Raw genomic sequence first — 16,329 nt, 5'->3', positions numbered from 1 at the left:
TAAGTTCATTTGTTATTAAAAATTAATTTATTATTTTTATTAAATAAAACCTTATTATTTGATATAAATAATTAATATTTTGTGAAAGGTTTATTTGGTTACAAATTAGTATTATCCAAATGTTTTATCTTTTAGTTATTTGATTGAAATTTAACAATAAAATTGTGATTTTTTATTATTTAAAATGTTATATATCTATCTATATCTATATATATATATATATATATATATATATATATATATATATATAATTTTTTGTGATAATCTGGCCATTTTTTTGGTAAAAATCCATCATAGGAGTGCTTAAATATTTGTTTATGGTGGAAATGGATTCAACACTATCAAAAAAAACCTTGGGGCACCAAAAATCATGAAGCTTGACAGTTGTAACCCAATTCCCACAATTTTTGTTGTATTTTGGTCAAAATCTGGTCCGAATTTCCAATATTTTCTAAACAAAATTATGGTCTTGTTAGACTTACAAATAAATTTAAATTATACAAACCACACAACTCAAAATTGTAATTTTAATATTTTTTACCACAAAATAAAATTAATTAATAATTATATCAAAAAAATTTAACCAATTTAACCCATAATTCAAAAAATCAATTTATAATTTTATTTAACAAATTTAAAATAAATTCCATACTTTCCAAAATTTTAAAAATGAATTAACATTTTATTTTTATTTGGTTTTTTTTAAAGAGAGAGTGAATAAATCAATAAATTTAATATTTTTTTTTCTGGGATATAAAGTAAAGTTTTGTTTTTATTTTTTTATTTTTCTTATAAAATATCCTTTAAAAAAAAAAACAACTTATATTATTTTAAAGAGATAGATTACATTGACAACTGAATGACCAAAGGGAGGGAAACATTTCAACCTTTGTCATCAAAAATCCATGAAACTGGACCAATACATACAAACTTAGTTTTCTTACTCTCCACATAAACAACCAAGACATAATTACTAAGACATAACACAAAAGAAACCTCACACGAGGTCGAGAGTCGCAACCTCAGGCTACACTTCGCTAACACCCAAAGAACCAAAGAAGATTGATCAAACACAAAACCAAGAGTGTTCACAGTCCACACAAATGGGCACTGAAACCACGCACCAAGAGATGACCTCCATTATCCCAATCTTTGAGCCAAATGTTGCATTTTGTCTAGGACCAAAAACTTGAACCCCATAATCGCGACCATGCTACTTCATCGTTATCCAAGAATGAGAGAACTGACACAAAACTCGACATAGTCAACCAGGAATACCTAGAGGAATCACACCACCTTTTCTCCCTACTAATCATCCTTAGAGGAGGAGATGGTGGTCAAGGCCCGAGCGTTTTACCCTGGGGGATCAATAGTTCCCCACCCTTAGAGTTGCAAGGAATGTGGCTTTCCACATGCATCAAACGGGTAGCTATGTTGTCCACACAAAACCTTAAATTCCTCAACAACCTTTTCACATCTTTGATGGAGGCGAAGAGATCGTATTTTTCAACCTGATTGTCCCTTAACACCAACCCCAGAAGCGTCTTCATCTGCAAGTGCAATGCTAATGAATTTAGATACTTCTTGCACGTTCCCCTCGTATTACCAGGGTTAGACACACATTTAGACATGTCCTCCAATAACTATGAGTCCGAGAAGGAAGTGAGTGTCCCAAATAAAACCCTGGAACTGAGATGCCACAATATCCAATAGCAAGGAGTAATAAATAGAACCCACCTCCAACGCACAAAAAACATTGTTCTCCATGACTCCCTAAGCACTCCTAGACTTATATCCATTCAATTATACCAAGCAGACTCAAACCCAAGGAAAACAATCCCCATGAAGCTTCAAGATTCACCGAGACCCCAACCTTCAGAAAACACAAGTCATCCTCTAAAAGAGACCCAAGACTCCAGTATCTTAAGCCCACATGTGACTCAAACAAACCTGAATGCTCATAAGGAAATATGAACAAAAGAAATACATAAAGCTTACCAATTCCATATGCATGCAAACAAACCCCACAAGAAGTTGTCAGCTCCCCACTTGTATGCAATCGAGCTCACAAAATACAATCTGGTGACCAGGAATTGGGAACACGCGACTCGAGATCTTCGCTCTGCAGTGACCACTTACTCACTACAAGGACCAAGGAATCCCAAAACCACAGTAGCTGAGGATTCACCACCCTCACAAAAAAATTGCCACCAACAAATACCATTGGGTATATGCATGAAGATGGGTTACACATCTGGGCCAATGAAATTTCAAAATTACTCTTTTATCGAATTAAAGCCCTCAAAATTCATATAAGTGTTGTGAATTTTGATTCAGAATAAAAATACAGTTTCTGGAGAATTATGTTGTTGTCCTAATGATATTTTTTGCAAAAAAAGTTAGTGTCATATAATCTATCAATTTTCCATTAAATGAATTTCTTGTCCTTGCAAACTTTTGCACATCTTAATAGGTATGTATGTGTTCATGTGCAACGTGCAATAACTTAGTCTAAAATGTATAATTTTTAATATATATATATATATATATATATATATATATATATATATATATGAGCATGATCTATACATAGAGAACTGAGTTTTTTCTTTTTTTAAGAGTGGTTCACGGACACTAGGTGGCCGCTACATTCATGGGAAAAATCCAAGCAGATCAACTTGAAGGGATCTACCCGTCGGCCAAACAAGTAGGGGCTAACCCCAAGGGCATCAAGGAGATTTGACCTTGTGACCTCCCAACCAGTGAGGTACTTAGCAACAGGAAATCGACCAACTAAGCTAACCCTTGGGGCATAGAGAACTAAGTTATGTATATTAAAACTTTATTTTTTTTGCAAAATTATATTGTTTTTATTAATTTCAAAGTTGGCGAATTAATATTTGAATTGCATTTTTCAAACACATGTGTTCACGTACAAATTTTTTCTACTATTTAAATAAATTAAAAAACCAAGAGTACCCTTTTGAAGAGGACTCTAAAATGAATATGGTGGTATTTTTTGAATTTTTTTTGTTTTGTATATTTTATGTTATTTATTTTTCATTCAGCCCCTTTGAAACTATCCAAAAAAATTTCAAGCATAACGTTTAAAAGAAATTAAATGAAAAATATCATATGAATTCAAAAATGTCAAACTCATATGTCATTGGATAGAGGATTCCTTCACGAATCCAACATGATCAACTCTGCCACCTAAAGACAAATACTGCCTTAAGTCTGTTAGCCTACACAATGGTGTTGTAGAGAAATCTCCATAAGGAGAGCTAAAATTCTATCTTTTAGGCGCTCAACAACTTGATTAAGCACTTAAAAATATTGATAGAGTGCTTAAGGTAAAATTTTAAATAGCTTGATTGAGGGTTTAAGAAACCCTCAATTGAGCTCTTGATGTGGTTAAACAAAGGCTCGATTAAGCCCTTCCAACCATAACTCACCACCAATCAAACACCCAACTATATTCATGGCATTGATTAGGAGCCTATGTACCTATGATATTGATCAAGCTCCTGCTGCCACCCAAAAATAAATAAAACAAAATAGAGTTGAATGTTCATTCATAGAAAAATAATAGAGAATGTTCATTCATGGAAAAATAACACAATGTGGAAATTACACAAAAATTGACAACAAACATGGGAAATTGGAGAATTTGATCTCAAAAAGGAGAGCAAGTTCCAAGCATAGAGGAAGTGCAAGAAAAATCTAGAGATAGGATGAGGAAAAGATGACAGAGATTGAGAGAACAAGAAGATTATCCAATTCAACAAATTCATGCAAATACAAGTAATTCTTTGTCTCACTTCTCATATTACCTGCTCCATATTGTATGCATTAGGAAATATGATTCAAGACAACTGTTAAACACATACACGATAGAGGCAATATGAAAGGTAAACATTAGATCGATTTTCTTATTCACAATGATACATATTTATAATACATAGGAGTGACCCTTGGTTTCATATTCCAAGTGGTCCCTTGGACTCCCTTTGGTTGTTCAACATCCACACCAACCCTTAGAGGATTAGGTGTCCAACATTCCCCCCTTAATCCGAAGGGTTATGTATGAGTCCAAGAAGAGAGTTGTAATACAAAATATGAAAAAATGCATGGCAGCATTAGGCTGAATGTGCTCTCTGAAATGTTGGTATCAAGGGAGGTGGTTTAAGGATGACCACCAATGCTAGAATGCTTAGTGCAGTTCCCAGAACTCTTTCAGTTCTGACAAGAAGTTGAGGTCTTTTGCTAGAGGAAGTGATCCTGATGTTTTGAAGAGGGGAACCTTCAACCATGAAAGGGAGGTCTCACCTTGCGTAAAATGGAGAACCTCAACCTGAAAAGGGAGCTCTCAAATTGTGATGGTTTAAGGATTACCACCAACTCTGGAATGCTTAATGCAATTCCTAGAACTCTTTCAAAACTGGCAAGAAGTTGAAGTATTCTGCTAGAGAAAGTGTCTCCAATTCTTTGAAGAGGCATCACCAACTGAAGGCATGATCAAGGGCATCTTTGTCTCTGGCTACAACTCTGAATTTGGTATGGCAGGTTATGGCTTAGGCCCACTTGATGTAGCTTTGAAGCTTGTAGATGACCATCACTTCTCCCCTATCATATACAAGGTGAAATGATGGAGAAAACTCAACTGCAAGATTGTTCAATACTCTAGAACAAGTTCCGACATATGATTGAAATATCTTCTTAGTTGTTGAAGCCCATTGCCAAGAAGCAATCCATCCAAGATGAATCTTTGTTCTTGCAGGAGGCTTGTTTTTGAAGCATCTGTTTGAAGAATGATTGGTTTTATGACATTTCTTGCATGGATGAATATCAAAACAATGATCTTTCACATGGCCCACTCGGTCACAGTGTTGGCATTTAACAACTTTTGGCTGCGAATGTGGAGGAGAAGAATCTGGAATAGGTGAAGGTGAATTGTCATGAAGGAATCCAACACTTTGGAACTACATGGGCTTTGAGTAATCTGGAATATGAAAGGACATGTCCTTGTCATATCCACGACCATTTATGTGCTTGTTATGGACAAGCTCTTACCAAGGTCTGATGATCAACTTGGGAAGTGCAGGATGAATTTCTGCATCTGCATGTACAATTGCTACTTCATTTTGCAGTAGATCTGAATCAACTGCAACATGACTGACTTGTTGTGTATGGGAGTTTGTTTCAATGTTCTGAAGAGAAATAGGTTCAGAATGATGTCTCCACTGCTATAATTCTTCTTGTTGTAGTTGAGATTCAAGTTGCAAAAATTCAATATGTTCTTGTGCATATTGTAGACATATTCTAATGTAAGCAAGAGATGATTTTTTGATTTCCACCGTGTCATTAGTCGTAGAGTGTATTATAGTTTTCAAAAAATTTAATACTTCATCAACTTTGGCCATTCTCAACAAAATTGATGATCTGATATGGATTACAGTAATGACATAGATGTTGTGAAAATATTCAAGGGCAAGATCAAGCTCAATGGAGATATAGAGCCTCTAGAAGATGATATTGAGTTGAAGGTGAAAACCAAAAAATAATGAGAACACCAATGAAAAGGGAAACACTGATCAAACAGGTTCAAATAAACAAGGCCAATTAAATGCAGAGGAAAATTCTAAAGTTGCCTATATGCAGTAATCAAGGAGCCCACACAATTGGTGTGTCACATCACTCTTCTTTTGTGAGCAGGCTCTACAACTTCAACATGCTACTGACCCATTGCTTGATCCTATGTACGTTATGTAGCTGAAGGCAAGGTGTCCCAATGGAAACCCTCCTATGCAATTTGGAAGGATTTCAAGCCTCAAAAAAGTATTAATTTTGTTTGTTCAACTTCCTGGCCCACTTAAGGCTTTCTCTCATTTTTAGTCATCGAATATCCTAACATTCCACAGTGATAAGAACAAATTGGACATGCCTTATACTAGTGCAAGCTCTAACCTGCTGACGTGAGTGAATTCTTTAAAAAGAGAAATGTTTTCTTCCCAAGCTTCGTTATGTTCATAGCCAAATCTAGTGACTAGGAGTGACCTTTCAATTTGGAATTTCTGCTTCAATGCAACAACCTCTGATTCGTTCAAGATGATGATGAGATCTACGTGGGTCCCTTTCCACAACCAACAGTGGTTTCAATGCATCTATTGGGGCGAAAATTATCTAAAGAAGTGGTTGTGACCCAACTCCACTCGTCCCAGTATAAAGTGCTCCTCGTCCTCAGAGAAATAAAGACCACGGTCTACTCGCAAACCAAAAATATCATACAATAGAGGCACGTGCTACCACACTATCCATTTATTCTTCAATAATCAACCCCTTTGAAGTCAATACCCAGCAATAACGTACAAGGGTATTGTGAAGCTTAAACAAAGAGGACTTGGCCCTAGAAAACAAACGTTCAGCGCAAGACTAATTATTTTCGAATTGGATAAGAATATTGTTCACCATGACTCCACTACAGTGTGCAATGCACTACAACTATACTATTCACTCTGCTCTTTGCCACTGTAAAGTTGGGTTAGGTCAAGCAAGCACTAAACTATTTGACTCAAATTCTTCAAACAGAAAATGGTGAATGAAATTAAATTATTCTAATGAAATTCATTACATGTTAAACACAAATTTATCCACTGTGGTGCGTTGGTGCGATAGTCATAGAATAATGCCATGTTGAATGCCAAATTGACAGTATGATAGAGTGCTTAGAGTAATACGATAATTGTAATACCATTCAACGTATTATGGATAGCGTGGAGGTGATACCATATATGGCAGATTCAACGTATAAGAGCATACAAAATGGATATATGGAATCAATATACAATCATACCAAGTGTGAAGAGTGTTCTATCTTCCTGGGTGGAGGCACCAAGTCTGAGACTCACAAAGAAGCAAAGGCAAACAGTTGAAGGCAACCACATTAAAACACTCCTCCCACAGTCACTCTGGCATCGTCGTAGACACCATTTATGCACCTCATATGCACCATAATATAAGGGCCTTGAATGAGCTTTTGTATTCGGCTACGTTTTTAGTCAAGTCGTAGCCCAGAAGATGGGAAAATCTCTATCTCTAGGCCGTTACCATCTCTGAGCATGAATCCAATGCCCGCAGTGCCAGGATTTCCTCTGCAGGCTCCGTCGAAATGCAGTGTGGCTTCAACAACACGAGGAGTTATCGACTGTGTGTAGAGGAGGGGCTGACTGTGTGGAGGAGCGGTGGACTATGCTTCCGCTCTGATACCAGTCCACTGTGTATGGAGGAGGGCTGCATATGCCAACGACAGAGGGGACCACATATGGCAATGATAGTGTAGTGAGGAGGCATGTAAGAGGAGTTTACCAACGCAGACACAATCAATTTACCAACACACTAGCTTGCAAAGCAATGTCTCAATGCAGCAATACGGCTCCTTCAACAGTAATATTATTGTTGAATACACATGCAGTAACACACTCAAGGCAGAGAGAGGTTTCAGTATGCAAAAGATGCAAAACAGAGGGACAAAATATCGTAGAGAAATCTGACAGGAGCTACACTACAAAAAACTAATTTGAGACCTGCGCACCTGGGTATGAGGGAAAGATGTCAGTTTTTCTATATCAGGAAAATGGGCAGAGCTACAAGACAAGCATACAAAGAAGGGCCACACAAACAAGTGGCTCACACTTGAGCAGGGTAGGAGATCGCTCGCTCTGATACCATGTTAAACACATACATGGCGAAGGCAATATGAAAGGTAAACATTAGATTACTTTTCTTATTCACAATGATACATATTTATAATACATAGGAGTGACCCTTGGTTTCATATTCTAAGTGGTCCCTTGGACTCCCTTTGGTTGTTCATCTTCCACACCAACCCTTAGAGGAATAGGTGTCCAACAACAACAACAAAAATGGAGAATGAAACAATAGAACTAAGATAAAATAAGTAGTGAAAGAAATACCATGTAGTTAAAAATTGAGATGCAACAACAACTAAAAAAAAACACTTGGTGTGATTAATGGTTCATTGGAATTCGAAAACCACTTGAATTCATGCAAATTTTGAACCACTTTCAAATTGTAATGGTTAAGGGTAACCCAACAAAACTAAGGATATAATTAACCAAAGAAAACCGTTACATTTTCGTATATCATTTACATGAATTACAATTCATGGTAATATTTACAAGAGGAATTAGAAAAAAGGGTTGTCACATAGGTGCTCCAAAACCTATAAACATTAGTTTGATTGAAGCTCAATATCTTTGCAGGATTTAAAAGAGGGAAAATGTGTCAAGATCTAGAAGGAGCAAGAGTATCCCTGTAACAGCCTTGGTGAAAATTCCATGTAATAAATGTTAAAAACAATAACCACGGATGACTAGGACACTTATTCCAAGCTGAATGTTAGGCAGGACATTCTAGTGGGTATTCATTTGGTATTTTATGGCTAAGGAAATTGCCAAAGGCAAAGCCTAAGGCATTAAAATGAATTTTGGCACAATTATTTATAAAAATAATGGAAATTAGGAGAAAGAGGAGGTGAAAGGTCACAGCTTGCATGTGAGGAGGAAAATAATGGAAAATGAAGAAAATAGAGGCCTCATTAATAAAAAGGCTTCTGAGGATCAGTTGGTAGGCTATTTGATCAGGATCTTGGGGGGAGGTCCCCAATATCTAAAAAATTGAAATGCCAGAAGAAAATAGGAGAACACACCATAACAAAACCACAAAGATTTTTTTATTTATTAAAACATCTAATAATTGTAAAAGCTACATTGTGGTGGGCAATCTGTCCTTTTACAAAATGTGACTTGTTACTTATAGCCTTTTTTGGTTACAATACCACAAGTAAATTCCATGGGTGGGTAAATACCATGGGTGAATGAATACCATGGGTGGATGTCACTTACAATACCATGGGTAAATTCCATGAATGGATAAATACCATGGGAGGATGAATACCAAGGGTGGATGCCACTTACAATACCATCGGAAAATACCATGGGTGGTTTCCACTTAGAATATCATGGGTAAATTCCATGGGTGGATAAATACCATGGGTGGATGAATACCATGAGTAGATGCCATTTTCCATTCGGATCATTCCTCCCCCCTTAAGAAGCAATGACCCCCATTGCGTGAAGTTCTCTCCTGAGAAGCCTTTGTTGAATATGCATAGCCACTAAAGAGAAGGGTTTTGTGTGGTTAACCCATAACCGCGATGAATGAAGATTTGATGATAGAGATACCATGTAATGTGTGTTACCAACTGTGATACTGATAGTGTTCAACCTAGAAAATGGACTTCAATGAAGTGTGGGTTTGTGGATGACGCATAACCATGACAAATGAAGATCTGAAGATAGAGATACCCTGTAATGCTTGTGGCCAATTGTGATACTAATAGTGTGCGGCCTAGCAAATGGACTTCGATAAAGTGTGGGTTTGTGGATGACCCATAACCATGAAAAATGAAGATCCAAGGATAGAGATACCATGTAATGCTTGTGACCAACTGTGATACTAACATTGTGCAACCTAGCAAATGGACTTCGATGACAAGGATTTTGCGTGGTTGACCCAAACCATGATGTTGACCGTTGATGAAGTAGCAGGTGCCTACATAGCTTGGAGTGGGAAGGCGCGTCTCCAAAGAACCCAAGCCAAATGTTGTTATGTTGAAACTGATGAATGTGAAGCTGGTGCCTAGTAAAGTGGGGTGGGGGGGCACGTCTCCAAAGGGAACCCGCTTTGAATGTTTCTCCAGATGTAAAATGGGCATAACTCAGTCAATATAACTCAAAATATTTACTATAACCTGTTTTTGGAAATAGAATAGTCATTTTGCATATTCCCATGTGATTGAAATTTCTATCTGGACACTCCAAAAACTTAGGTTCACACTACAATTGTCCCGTCGTCATAAAAGTTCTGAAAAAATAACTAATTTTAAATCAACGATATCTCCCTCATCCAAACTCCGATTCGACCAATTGTTTTTTGAAATTGGGTGATTTTTCGAGAGGAGCTCATATCTACAATCATGTTTATGAAATTATGCACAAAAACTGCAAAAATGATAGGATAACCGCCATGCACAAATTGTCGTTAGAATTTTTTTTGCAACAGAGTTGATTTTAAATCAACGATATCTCCCACATTTGGACTCCGATTCGGCCAATTGTTTTTTTGAATTGGGTATTTTTTCTCAAGGAATCAAGATCTGTTATATATTTTTGTAAATTTTGCACCCATGGACGACTAGGATGGAGACCGATCTAGTGATGGTTTTGGACCCCTGGACAGCTAGGATGGAGACCAATCTAGTGATGGTTTTGGTGATGTATGACCGTGAGGTGGTATCATCATTTGATGGGTTGAGGTGGATGGCCTTTGGAAGCCCTAGATGAGTTTTGATTGATGTGTTCTATGAGATCCCACATTCATAATTGGAATATGGAACAGGGGTGAATGGATGAAGAGAGAGTTGGCTCAACCATTCTACGGTTGGGTGGAAGGTGGTAGTCTCTATTGAAATTTCTAAGTCTGACATGTTAGAAACCCTTCATGCACTTTACTGATTTATTCCTACCTACTTGTTCTGTTAATTAACAAGTTATTTACCATGTAAATACTAGAAATAAACACAAGTACATGCTCAACACATTATAGATCATCAATTGAAGGAAACAGAAACAAGCACGCAAATGACACCATTATTTTTGGACTAATGTCCCCGGAAAAACCCAATTCGGGAAAACTGGTGCAGCTATGTGAGGGTTTTCTTATTAAGAAATATTAGAGTACAATCTGGGTGTCGAAACTAGCCTACCCAACAGAGAATTTCCTTGGCAATAATACCTCTCAGCTTCTGACAAATCTTCTGGCTGAAACCCTGGATAATCCTTTTAGCAGCTACTCAGCACAAATCTGCCCTAGAAACCCTAGCGTCTATCCAATTTGGACTGTGTCAGCCTCTCCTATCCCAGTGTTGGCCCTGCGTCAACCTATCTTGGCCTGCATCAACCCCAGGAAGCCCTGCGTCAGCTCTCTGACCCTCTGCGTCAAAAACGCTGGCCTCTCTAGTGCTCTACGCAACACTTAGCTGTCTTTATGTAGCCCTGCGTGAGCACTGGCTGCTCCTACGTCACTCTCTCTGGCTGCTCTGCTACTTCCCTGACACTATCTTTGCCTCTCTATCTCTCTGTACTCAATGCCTCTCATCTGCTCTCTGATCATTGATTCTATCTCTCTTAGCAAACCCCGCTCTAGAGAATATAATGATTGATCACTCTGATGTATTCTCCAAGTGACCCTCAAGCCTCCTCTTATACTTTTCCTATTGACATATCAACGGCTGAGATTAAGTCCCTAATCAATGGCTAAGATTAGATCTGGCTTGATCCATGTCTTTTGGACTACTCTAACACAAATTCGTATTAATACACATTAATATTTTATTTTCCCTAAGTTTAGACTTGGGACTCCATTAAAAATATTAATTATTTTAATATCTCTTGATCTGTTTGGAATCTGCCCAAACCCTTTCTGGGTATTGGAGATCCCATGTGCCCCAACCTCTCCACCAAATTTCGTGGCTAGAGCACATTCGATGCTACCCCAAATCAATAGTATCATCTCTCGTTGGTTCATTGCATCCATTAATCAGAAATCCCTTCCCTTGATTTCCATGTGTAAAGGTACTGATGTATTTATGGATTTGATGGTTGTTATGTTTATTGTAATTATGTTCCTATTATCCCAGTTATATGCACATTTTATGAATACGGCCGGGGTAACCACTAACCAATCTTTGGATTACAGTTTCTAGCCAAACTGTAATCAGAGAGGGCTCTCTCTTTATGATTTGTCACTGTTCTAATAGTATTTTAGGCTAGTTGTGATGTTCAGGGTTTGGTTTTATGTTTTGGTTGAGGGATGTCTTCTGTACCTAAGGTGTAAACCTTCAGATAATTCTAGTCCATTGGGCAATGGAGTCTTTGGTTACTGGTTGTTTGAGAGGTAGATTAGGATTGCTGAAACTGCAGGGCCTTTTGAATATCTCATGAAACAACTTGATATTATAATGATGAAATGTGTGTAACCAGTGAAAAGCAATTAAGAATTTTTCACTAAGCTGGGTTGTGAGAAAGAGATGTATTGTAAAGGAGCAGACTTGAATTCCTAAACAATAATTCCTGTGAAAGATACACTGTAGAGGTGCAGCAATTAAGAATCACACCTTTATAACCATAACTGAAGAAAAAACATTTGTAATAGCATAGATTGAATTCAGGGTATTCTATGAATAAATCCTGGAATTAGTCTTTTTCTCTACCATTAATTGTGAAATCTAGAACATGGATGAGTTATGAGAAAATAACAGAAAGAACATAACGAAAGTTTAAAGAAAACTTATTGAGCCATGACAACATGCAGGAATCCTGTAGCACTCAGCAATCGCATTACAATCCCTCAGACAACACAGACTTTGGAAATTCCATCGGCCTTTGTATTAAACTCTGAAAATTTACAGCAAAGAACTCTTCAAGAGAAATCAACAACAACCCCTGCAAGCTTATGCCAGGGGGGAATATATACAAATGGTCATACAAAATATCTAAGGCGTTGAGTCATCTGAGAAATAAATGTTTTCATCAACTTGTACAGAACAATAGATAAAAAGTTATTACTGCTTTTAATACAACATAAATGCTCTTTATGTCTGTCAGAAGATATTTTGGCCTTTAGAGGCCACTGAGTCGGTCTGACCGTTCTGCTTTAACTCTGAAAAATGCGCCTTTAAGGCATGTCGTGCTGTAACTTTCGGCCCTGCTACCTGTTAGCTGTAAATTGTGCTTTGTTGGCCGAATAGTTCTGCTGAGTTGGCTCAGCCCTTCCCTTTTCATGCATGCTGATCATTTCAAGTTTTCCTGTGCATGATCACTTGTAAAAATAAATAACAAAACTTGATTTACAGGCTCTGGCTTACAATATCAGTTGTATCATTTTGGTCCAGTATTCCTGTGTGGGCAATTGGTGTCTCAAAATTGCCTCTAATGTCTCATCTGCCTCTGTATATTTATAGAAATTGGGAGGCACTTCAAACAGATGTTTGATCTCATCCATGATAAAAAATAAGTTCTCTACTCTATTGTAGAGACTTTGTCCTGTTGCTGGCCCTGTTTCCTCTGAGGTGCTGGCCTTCTCTCTGATCTGATTTGTGGCAAAGGTGTTTACCCTCTTGGCATAGTTTTCATGGGAAAGTAGTCTTCCTGTGCTATTCAGTAAGCTTGGAAGACCCCTGTATTGCAATGCCACAAATTTTTCCATGAATCTATTGACCTCGGTCTGCATATCCTGGGTCCTTCTCTCTAGTGTCTGCACTAGGTTTCTCAGTGTTAGGACCCTCTTTATTAGCTGGATGGTCTCAGTTCTGTTGGATATTCCCATAGTAGCTAACTGAGCACTTGTTCTGTTGTTAAGCACATTGATCATTCTATTGGCAACCTCGGGCATATTGCCTAGAGATGCCCTTGATCTCTGGATTTCCCTCTGTGCTTTTGCAATGAGCTCCAACTGCTCTTGGATTGTCTCAATATACTGCCATTGGTCAGTGATGGATTGGCCAATGTTGGCCCATAGCACTGTCTTGAGCTCAGCTGTCACTTTATCCAATGTGAGCTCCTTCTCCAGCTCCTTTATCCTGTCTTTAAGGGTCTTTATTTCCCTGCCCTTTTCTGCTACAGTTTGCTTAGATTTGTCATATCTTTCATTCAACTTAACCAAATTTTCCCTGGCCTCTTTCAACTCTGACATTTGGGCTTCCAGGGCTTGGATTTCATTCCTTAGTTTCTGCATGTCCAGGCTTGATGCCTGGTCTGTTGTTGGCGCTGGTGCTGATGTGGATGGTGCTGCATGTTCTGTTTGTTGAGTAGGGGGAGCAGTGGTTTGAGGAGCTTCCTCAAGGTTAATTATTTCAGGAGGAGGCTGAGAGGTTTGACCTCCTTCCTTTTGCTGCAATGCTGCCTGTAATGCTGCCTGGGCAGCCTCTGACTCTCCCAACTTCTCTTGGGTCTGGATTAGTTGTTTGTACAGGGATACCAGCAAAGCTGTGGCATCTTTATCATGTCTCAGTTGAGAAACTTCTTCAGTTTGTGGGTGAATTGTTGCTGGGACTTTGACCACCTTTCTAAGGGCTGCCATGTCTGCATCTCTCAATTTCAACAATGCCTGCACAGCCTTAATATCCTTGGGATCATGCCCAAGTTCTATAATTATTTCCTCCAAGGCTTTAATTATGTTATCCGTTGCTTGAGAGGAAGCTGGGCAGTTGTATTATTTAGGCTATTTTCTAGCCTGTAGTTATCCAGTGTTTTGTCTGCCAAGGAGGCATACACCATCTCACCCGTTTGTTTGTGCAATTCAATTTTGTCCATTGGGTGGATGTCCTTGGCAAGGACCTCAAGATTAGTCCTTATATAATCTGCAGGGGACTGTGGCTGTACTATAGCTGGCATAAAATGACTCATGATCATTTTTCCCTCCTGAACATCATAGGCAGACATCAGTCTTTGCTCGTTGGTAGGAGCCATTTTCAGTAGATGATTATAGAGCTGTATTTTAAGTGGCTCATTTTTCTTTTTAATGTCAATAAACTGCTATTTGATTCTTCCTTCAGCTTCTCTTTGGTGGCTTGAGGAGCTGACTTCTCCTCCCATTGTTCTGTCTTGTCCCTGCTGGAAGGAGCTAGCAGATGCTTCTTTACTAGGTGGGCCCATGCCCAGAGACTGCCCTATTGGCATTTCCTCCTCAGAGAAGGGATTCATTCTATGCCTTTTTCCTCCCTGATTTATGGATGATGTGAGGGGAGTCTCTCTGTCCCTTTTCCTACTTACATCCTCCTTTTGTGGAGTTTGGAGGACTGAGGCTTCAGTAGTAGTCTCTTGCCTAGGAGGCACAGTGTTCTGAGCCTGCTGCTCAGTGAAAATTGGGGCCTCAGCTGCCCTTTCTTGCTGTAATGGCTGCTCTTTGTCATGCTGCCCCTCTTCTTGCTGTTGTTCCTGCTGTTGTGGCTGCTCTACCTGCTGTTGTTGCTGCTCTACCTGCTGCTGAGGTGGCTGTTCTGTTTCCATCTCTTTTTCCTTGCCTTTGCTAGAGGTTTGCTCACTAGCTTTGGCTGCTTGCTGATTTGCAGTTGAGGATGAGGCAACTGCTCCCACTTGTGTGCTTGGAAGAGTGAGTACCTGTGAACAAAGTTCAAGGTCAGCCATCTTTTTCAGATTTCTCACTGCTCTTTGATTCAACTCTTCTTGTGTAACAGGCTCCTCTAGGGTTCCTCTCCTCCATTTTACTTGATTTGCATATTTTTCTATATGAGGAATCCTTACATGGTCATAACCTGACAGCCTATACTTGACCCTTCTTAAAGTTACGAAGTGATTGGGGTCATATGGTTTCCACAGGAAACTGGTTTGCAGGCCCAGGGATTCTAACATGCTATCCGCCTCTTTCCAACCTTCTTCCCTTTTGTTGTAGATAAAGTGGCCAAGTTGGTTCCTGACCTTCAGTTGTGCTTTCTTGCCTTTGCCTGAAAAGTGCAGCACATCGGCATTTCCAAATTGCCTGAAGTATTCAATGGCAAACAATCTCATGGGCACATACTTGGGCAATCTGTAGGGAGGCAGTTCACACCCATAGATCCTGATGACTGTGTGGTTCTGGTAGAAGTACCAGTCCCCAATGCTGTATGATTTGGATAACTGAAGGATCCTTTGCATTTCATCAGTGAGCCTTGGAGGAGGTGAACTCATCAGCATAGACATGGCTGGGTGGATGAAGAGATCTATGAACTCACAGTAAGTTTATAGAGAATGAGATCTGTAGTGGAAGGCAGAGGACCAGTAGACCACTGACCTTGGATTGCCTTGGGCATCCACTCTTTTGATAGCAAAAGAAAACTTCTCATGTTGATAATATAAGATCAAGTGATAAATGTAGGAGGTGTATCTGAACACCTTTTCTCGGGCCAAGTTCATCAACTGCTCATGTATTTTATCAGAGATGTAGGTGGCATAGTCATAGCAGATTGGAGACTTTCCAGGAGCGAACATGAGCATCATTACCAGCACAGTTTGATCAACAAATTCAATTGAATTATAACCCAAAATGGGACTAATCATGTCTGCAAGATCTCTGCCCAATTGATTGAGGTATACTTGGTTGACAGGAGGATACTTCACAGAGTCAGAGTCAATGTACAGCTGATTTAATTTGGTGACCTGAGCATCTGTCAATCTGGCTCCTTGATTTATC

The sequence above is a fragment of the Pinus tabuliformis genome, chromosome 3_1 (assembly GCF_031772625.1).
Source record: "Pinus tabuliformis cultivar Carrire ecotype Pingquan chromosome 3_1, CPIR1, whole genome shotgun sequence".
Taxonomy (NCBI): Eukaryota; Viridiplantae; Streptophyta; class Pinopsida; order Pinales; family Pinaceae; genus Pinus; species Pinus tabuliformis.
Note: the sequence above shows the minus strand (reverse complement) of the source record.